An 8,149-nucleotide genomic window follows, 5' to 3' on the forward strand; every position below is an offset into this window, starting at 1 on the left:
CCGGCAGGTGGACACGCGGGCACCCGCAGCTCGTCGGCAGGGTTAGGGAAGGGGGGGGAGGGGATAGAGCCCCGTCCGGCTGGTCGACCCGCGGGAACTGCCAGGCGGGCGACGGGCGCGCGCTGGCGGCTGGGCGGGCGAGGTCGCCAGTGGGAGAGGCCCGGCCGGCAGGTGCCCGCGGGCAACGCCAGCTGGGCGGCAGAGTGAGGGGAGGAGCGGGGGAGGGGCAGACAGCCTGACAGCCGGGCGACGGGCGCGCGCTGGCGGCTCGGCGGGCGAGGTCGCGAGTGGGAGAGCCCCGGTCGCAGGTGGCCCCGCGGGCACCCGCAGCTCGTCGACAGAGTTAGGGAAGTGGGGGGAGGGGATAGAGCCCCGTCGGGCTCGTCGACCCGCGGCTCCTGGCGGCTCTGCGGCCGAGTTAGGGAAGGAGGGGGGGAGGGGCAGACTCCCTGACAGCCGGGCGATGCGCGCGCGCCGGCGGCTCGGCGGCACAGGTCGCGAGTGGGGGAGGCCCGGCCGGCAGGTGGACACGCGGGCACCGCCAGCTCGGCGGCAGAGTGAGGAAAGGGGGGGGAGGGGCAGACACCTAGACAGCCGGGCGACGCGCGCGCGCCGGCGGCTCGTGACCAGAGGTCGCGTGTATGGGAGCACCGGCCGGCAGGTGGACCCGCGGGCAGCGCCAGCTCGGCGGCAGAGTGAGGGAAGGAGGGGGAGGGGCGGATTCCAAGCCAGGCGGGCGACGCGCGCGCGCTGGCGTCTCGTCACCAGAGATCGCGAGTGCGAGAGGCCCGGCCGGCAGGTGGACACGCGGGCACCGCCGGCTCGGCGGCAGAGTCAGGGAAGTGGGGGGAGGGGATAGAGCCCCGTCGGGCTCGTCGACCCGCGGCTCCTGGCGGCTCTGCGGCCGAGTTGGGGAAGGAGGGGGGGAGGGGCAGACTCCCTGACAGCCGGGCGATGCGCGCGCGCCGGCGGCTCGGCGGCACAGGTCGCGAGTGGGGGAGGCCCGGCCGGCAGGTGGACACGCGGGCACCGCCAGCTCGGCGGCAGAGTGAGGAAAGGGGGGGCGGGGCAGACACCTCGACAGCCGGGCGACGCGCGCGCGCTGGCGGCTCGTCACCAGAGGTCGCGAGTGCGAGAGGCCAGGCCGGCAGGTGGACACGCGGGCACCCGCAGCTCGTCGGCAGGGTTAGGGAAGGGGGGGAGGGGATAGAGCCCCGTCCGGCTGGTCGACCCGCGGGCACTGCCAGGCGGGCGACGGGCGCGCGCTGGCGGCTGGGCGGGCGAGGTCGCCAGTGGGAGAGGCCCGGCCGGCAGGTGCCCGCGGGCAACGCCAGCTGGGCGGCAGAGTGAGGGGAGGAGCGGGGGAGGGGCAGACAGCCTGACAGCCGGGCGACGGGCGCGCGCTGGCGGCTCGGCGGGCGAGGTCGCGAGTGGGAGAGCCCCGGTCGCAGGTGGACCCGCGGGCACCCGCAGCTCGTCGACAGAGCTAGGGAAGTGGGGGGAGGGGATAGAGCCCCGTCGGGCTCGTCGACCCGCGGCTCCTGGCGGCTCTGCGGCCGAGTTGGGGAAGGAGGGGGGGAGGGGCAGACTCCCTGACAGCCGGGCGATGCGCGCGCGCCGGCGGCTCGGCGGCACAGGTCGCGAGTGGGGGAGGCCCGGCCGGCAGGTGGACACGCGGGCACCGCCAGCTCGGCGGCAGAGTGAGGAAAGGGGGGGCGGGGCAGACACCTCGACAGCCGGGCGATGCGCGCGCGCTGGCGGCTCGTCACCAGAGGTCGCGAGTGCGAGAGGCCCGGCCGGCAGGTGGACACGGGGGCACCGCCGGCTCGGCGGCAGAGTCAGGGAAGTGGGGGGAGGGGATAGAGCCCCGTCGGGCTCGTCGACCCGCGGCTCCTGGCGGCTCTGCGGCCGAGTTGGGGAAGGAGGGGGGGAGGGGCAGACTCCCTGACAGCCGGGCGATGCGCGCGCGCCGGCGGCTCAGCGGCACAGGTCGCGAGTGGGGGAGGCCCGGCCGGCAGGTGGACACGCGGGCACCGCCAGCTCGGCGGCAGAGTGAGGAAAGGGGGGGCGGGGCAGACACCTCGACAGCCGGGCGACGCGCGCGCGCTGGCGGCTCGTCACCAGAGGTCGCGAGTGCGAGAGGCCCGGCCGGCAGGTGGACACGGGGGCACCGCCGGCTCGGCGGCAGAGTCAGGGAAGTGGGGGGAGGGGATAGAGCCCCGTCGGGCTCGTCGACCCGCGGCTCCTGGCGGCTCTGCGGCCGAGTTGGGGAAGGAGGGGGGGAGGGGCAGACTCCCTGACAGCCGGGCGATGCGCGCGCGCCGGCGGCTCGGCGGCACAGGTCGCGAGTGGGGGAGGCCCGGCCGGCAGGTGGACACGCGGGCACCGCCAGCTCGGCGGCAGAGTGAGGAAAGGGGGGGGAGGGGCAGACACCTAGACAGCCGGGCGACGCGCGCGCGCCGGCGGCTCGTGACCAGAGGTCGCGTGTATGGGAGCACCGGCCGGCAGGTGGACCCGCGGGCAGCGCCAGCTCGGCGGCAGAGTGAGGGAAGGAGGGGGAGGGGCGGATTCCAAGCCAGGCGGGCGACGCGCGCGCGCTGGCGTCTCGTCACCAGAGATCGCGAGTGCGAGAGGCCCGGCCGGCAGGTGGACACGCGGGCACCGCCGGCTCGGCGGCAGAGTCAGGGAAGTGGGGGGAGGGGATAGAGCCCCGTCGGGCTCGTCGACCCGCGGCTCCTGGCGGCTCTGCGGCCGAGTTGGGGAAGGAGGGGTGGAGGGGCAGACTCCCTGACAGCCGGGCGATGCGCGCGCGCCGGCGGCTCGGCGGCACAGGTCGCGAGTGGGGGAGGCCCGGCCGGCAGGTGGACACGCGGGCACCGCCAGCTCGGCGGCAGAGTGAGGAAAGGGGGGGCGGGGCAGACACCTCGACAGCCGGGCGACGCGCGCGCGCTGGCGGCTCGTCACCAGAGGTCGCGAGTGCGAGAGGCCAGGCCGGCAGGTGGACACGCGGGCACCCGCAGCTCGTCGGCAGGGTTAGGGAAGGGGGGGAGGGGATAGAGCCCCGTCCGGCTGGTCGACCCGCGGGCACTGCCAGGCGGGCGACGGGCGCGCGCTGGCGGCTGGGCGGGCGAGGTCGCCAGTGGGAGAGGCCCGGCCGGCAGGTGCCCGCGGGCAACGCCAGCTGGGCGGCAGAGTGAGGGGAGGAGCGGGGGAGGGGCCGACAGCCTGACAGCCGGGCGACGGGCGCGCGCTGGCGGCTCGGCGGGCGAGGTCGCGAGTGGGAGAGCCCCGGTCGCAGGTGGCCCCGCGGGCACCCGCAGCTCGTCGACAGAGTTAGGGAAGTGGGGGGAGGGGATAGAGCCCCGTCGGGCTCGTCGACCCGCGGCTCCTGGCGGCTCTGCGGCCGAGTTAGGGAAGGAGGGGGGGAGGGGCAGACTCCCTGACAGCCGGGCGATGCGCGCGCGCCGGCGGCTCGGCGGCACAGGTCGCGAGTGGGGGAGGCCCGGCCGGCAGGTGGACACGCGGGCACCGCCAGCTCGGCGGCAGAGTGAGGAAAGGGGGGGGAGGGGCAGACACCTAGACAGCCGGGCGACGCGCGCGCGCCGGCGGCTCGTGACCAGAGGTCGCGTGTATGGGAGCACCGGCCGGCAGGTGGACCCGCGGGCAGCGCCAGCTCGGCGGCAGAGTGAGGGAAGGAGGGGGAGGGGCGGATTCCAAGCCAGGCGGGCGACGCGCGCGCGCTGGCGTCTCGTCACCAGAGATCGCGAGTGCGAGAGGCCCGGCCGGCAGGTGGACACGCGGGCACCGCCGGCTCGGCGGCAGAGTCAGGGAAGTGGGGGGAGGGGATAGAGCCCCGTCGGGCTCGTCGACCCGCGGCTCCTGGCGGCTCTGCGGCCGAGTTGGGGAAGGAGGGGGGGAGGGGCAGACTCCCTGACAGCCGGGCGATGCGCGCGCGCCGGCGGCTCGGCGGCACAGGTCGCGAGTGGGGGAGGCCCGGCCGGCAGGTGGACACGCGGGCACCGCCAGCTCGGCGGCAGAGTGAGGAAAGGGGGGGCGGGGCAGACACCTCGACAGCCGGGCGACGCGCGCGCGCTGGCGGCTCGTCACCAGAGGTCGCGAGTGCGAGAGGCCAGGCCGGCAGGTGGACACGCGGGCACCCGCAGCTCGTCGGCAGGGTTAGGGAAGGGGGGGAGGGGATAGAGCCCCGTCCGGCTGGTCGACCCGCGGGCACTGCCAGGCGGGCGACGGGCGCGCGCTGGCGGCTGGGCGGGCGAGGTCGCCAGTGGGAGAGGCCCGGCCGGCAGGTGCCCGCGGGCAACGCCAGCTGGGCGGCAGAGTGAGGGGAGGAGCGGGGGAGGGGCAGACAGCCTGACAGCCGGGCGACGGGCGCGCGCTGGCGGCTCGGCGGGCGAGGTCGCGAGTGGGAGAGCCCCGGTCGCAGGTGGCCCCGCGGGCACCCGCAGCTCGTCGACAGAGCTAGGGAAGTGGGGGGAGGGGATAGAGCCCCGTCGGGCTCGTCGACCCGCGGCTCCTGGCGGCTCTGCGGCCGAGTTGGGGAAGGAGGGGGGAGGGGCAGACTCCCTGACAGCCGGGCGATGCGCGCGCGCCGGCGGCTCGGAGGCACAGGTCGCGAGTGGGGGAGGCCCGGCCGGCAGGTGGACACGCGGGCACCGCCAGCTCGGCGGCAGAGTGAGGAAAGGGGGGGCGGGGCAGACACCTCGACAGCCGGGCGATGCGCGCGCGCTGGCGGCTCGTCACCAGAGGTCGCGAGTGCGAGAGGCCCGGCCGGCAGGTGGACACGGGGGCACCGCCGGCTCGGCGGCAGAGTCAGGGAAGTGGGGGGAGGGGATAGAGCCCCGTCGGGCTCGTCGACCCGCGGCTCCTGGCGGCTCTGCGGCCGAGTTGGGGAAGGAGGGGGGGAGGGGCAGACTCCCTGACAGCCGGGCGATGCGCGCGCGCCGGCGGCTCAGCGGCACAGGTCGCGAGTGGGGGAGGCCCGGCCGGCAGGTGGACACGCGGGCACCGCCAGCTCGGCGGCAGAGTGAGGAAAGGGGGGGCGGGGCAGACACCTCGACAGCCGGGCGACGCGCGCGCGCTGGCGGCTCGTCACCAGAGGTCGCGAGTGCGAGAGGCCCGGCCGGCAGGTGGACACGGGGGCAACGCCGGCTCGGCGGCAGAGTCAGGGAAGTGGGGGGAGGGGATAGAGCCCCGTCGGGCTCGTCGACCCGCGGCTCCTGGCGGCTCTGCGGCCGAGTTGGGGAAGGAGGGGGGGAGGGGCAGACTCCCTGACAGCCGGGCGATGCGCGCGCGCCGGCGGCTCGGCGGCACAGGTCGCGAGTGGGGGAGGCCCGGCCGGCAGGTGGACACGCGGGCACCGCCAGCTCGGCGGCAGAGTGAGGAAAGGGGGGGGAGGGGCAGACACCTAGACAGCCGGGCGACGCGCGCGCGCCGGCGGCTCGTGACCAGAGGTCGCGTGTATGGGAGCACCGGCCGGCAGGTGGACCCGCGGGCAGCGCCAGCTCGGCGGCAGAGTGAGGGAAGGAGGGGGAGGGGCGGATTCCAAGCCAGGCGGGCGACGCGCGCGCGCTGGCGTCTCGTCACCAGAGATCGCGAGTGCGAGAGGCCCGGCCGGCAGGTGGACACGCGGGCACCGCCGGCTCGGCGGCAGAGTCAGGGAAGTGGGGGGAGGGGATAGAGCCCCGTCGGGCTCGTCGACCCGCGGCTCCTGGCGGCTCTGCGGCCGAGTTGGGGAAGGAGGGGGGGAGGGGCAGACTCCCTGACAGCCGGGCGATGCGCGCGCGCCGGCGGCTCGGCGGCACAGGTCGCGAGTGGGGGAGGCCCGGCCGGCAGGTGGACACGCGGGCACCGCCAGCTCGGCGGCAGAGTGAGGAAAGGGGGGGCGGGGCAGACACCTCGACAGCCGGGCGACGCGCGCGCGCTGGCGGCTCGTCACCAGAGGTCGCGAGTGCGAGAGGCCAGGCCGGCAGGTGGACACGCGGGCACCCGCAGCTCGTCGGCAGCGTTAGGGAAGGGGGGGAGGGGATAGAGCCCCGTCCGGCTGGTCGACCCGCGGGCACTGCCAGGCGGGCGACGGGCGCGCGCTGGCGGCTGGGCGGGCGAGGTCGCCAGTGGGAGAGGCCCGGCCGGCAGGTGCCCGCGGGCAACGCCAGCTGGGCGGCAGAGTGAGGGGAGGAGCGGGGGAGGGGCCGACAGCCTGACAGCCGGGCGACGGGCGCGCGCTGGCGGCTCGGCGGGCGAGGTCGCGAGTGGGAGAGCCCCGGTCGCAGGTGGCCCCGCGGGCACCCGCAGCTCGTCGACAGAGTTAGGGAAGTGGGGGGAGGGGATAGAGCCCCGTCGGGCTCGTCGACCCGCGGCTCCTGGCGGCTCTGCGGCCGAGTTAGGGAAGGAGGGGGGGAGGGGCAGACTCCCTGACAGCCGGGCGATGCGCGCGCGCCGGCGGCTCGGCGGCACAGGTCGCGAGTGGGGGAGGCCCGGCCGGCAGGTGGACACGCGGGCACCGCCAGCTCGGCGGCAGAGTGAGGAAAGGGGGGGGAGGGGCAGACACCTAGACAGCCGGGCGACGCGCGCGCGCCGGCGGCTCGTGACCAGAGGTCGCGTGTAGGGGAGCACCGGCCGGCAGGTGCACCCGCGGGCACCGCCAGCTCGGCGGCAGAGTGAGGGAAGGAGGGGGAGGGGCGGATTCCAAGCCAGGCGGGCGACGCGCGCGCGCTGGCGTCTCGTCACCAGAGATCGCGAGTGCGAGAGGCCCGGCCGGCAGGTGGACACGCGGGCACCGCCGGCTCGGCGGCAGAGTCAGGGAAGTGGGGGGAGCGGATAGAGCCCCGTCGGGCTCGTCGACCCGCGGCTCCTGGCGGCTCTGCGGCCGAGTTGGGGAAGGAGGGGGGGAGGGGCAGACTCCCTGACAGCCGGGCGATGCGCGCGCGCCGGCGGCTCGGCGGCACAGGTCGCGAGTGGGGGAGGCCCGGCCGGCAGGTGGACACGCGGGCACCGCCAGCTCGGCGGCAGAGTGAGGAAAGGGGGGGCGGGGCAGACACCTCGACAGCCGGGCGACGCGCGCGCGCTGGCGGCTCGTCACCAGAGGTCGCGAGTGCGAGAGGCCCGGCCGGCAGGTGGACACGGGGGCACCGCCGGCTCGGCGGCAGAGTCAGGGAAGTGGGGGGAGGGGATAGAGCCCCGTCGGGCTCGTCGACCCGCGGCTCCTGGCGGCTCTGCGGCCGAGTTGGGGAAGGAGGGGGGGAGGGGCAGACTCCCTGACAGCCGGGCGATGCGCGCGCGCCGGCGGCTCGGCGGCACAGGTCGCGAGTGGGGGAGGCCCGGCCGGCAGGTGGACACGCGGGCACCGCCAGCTCGGCGGCAGAGTGAGGAAAGGGGGGGGAGGGGCAGACACCTAGACAGCCGGGCGACGCGCGCGCGCCGGCGGCTCGTGACCAGAGGTCGCGTGTATGGGAGCACCGGCCGGCAGGTGGACCCGCGGGCAGCGCCAGCTCGGCGGCAGAGTGAGGGAAGGAGGGGGAGGGGCGGATTCCAAGCCAGGCGGGCGACGCGCGCGCGCTGGCGTCTCGTCACCAGAGATCGCGAGTGCGAGAGGCCCGGCCGGCAGGTGGACACGCGGGCACCGCCGGCTCGGCGGCAGAGTCAGGGAAGTGGGGGGAGGGGATAGAGCCCCGTCGGGCTCGTCGACCCGCGGCTCCTGGCGGCTCTGCGGCCGAGTTGGGGAAGGAGGGGTGGAGGGGCAGACTCCCTGACAGCCGGGCGATGCGCGCGCGCCGGCGGCTCGGCGGCACAGGTCGCGAGTGGGGGAGGCCCGGCCGGCAGGTGGACACGCGGGCACCGCCAGCTCGGCGGCAGAGTGAGGAAAGGGGGGGCGGGGCAGACACCTCGACAGCCGGGCGACGCGCGCGCGCTGGCGGCTCGTCACCAGAGGTCGCGAGTGCGAGAGGCCAGGCCGGCAGGTGGACACGCGGGCACCCGCAGCTCGTCGGCAGGGTTAGGGAAGGGGGGGAGGGGATAGAGCCCCGTCCGGCTGGTCGACCCGCGGGCACTGCCAGGCGGGCGACGGGCGCGCGCTGGCGGCTGGGCGGGCGAGGTCGCCAGTGGGAGAGGCCCGGCCGGCAGGTGCCCGCGGGCA

Source organism: Giraffa tippelskirchi, chromosome 8 (genome assembly GCF_054371585.1).
Source record: "Giraffa tippelskirchi isolate mGirTip1 chromosome 8, T2T-mGirTip1v1.2.pri, whole genome shotgun sequence".
NCBI classification, from domain to species: Eukaryota; Metazoa; Chordata; class Mammalia; order Artiodactyla; family Giraffidae; genus Giraffa; species Giraffa tippelskirchi.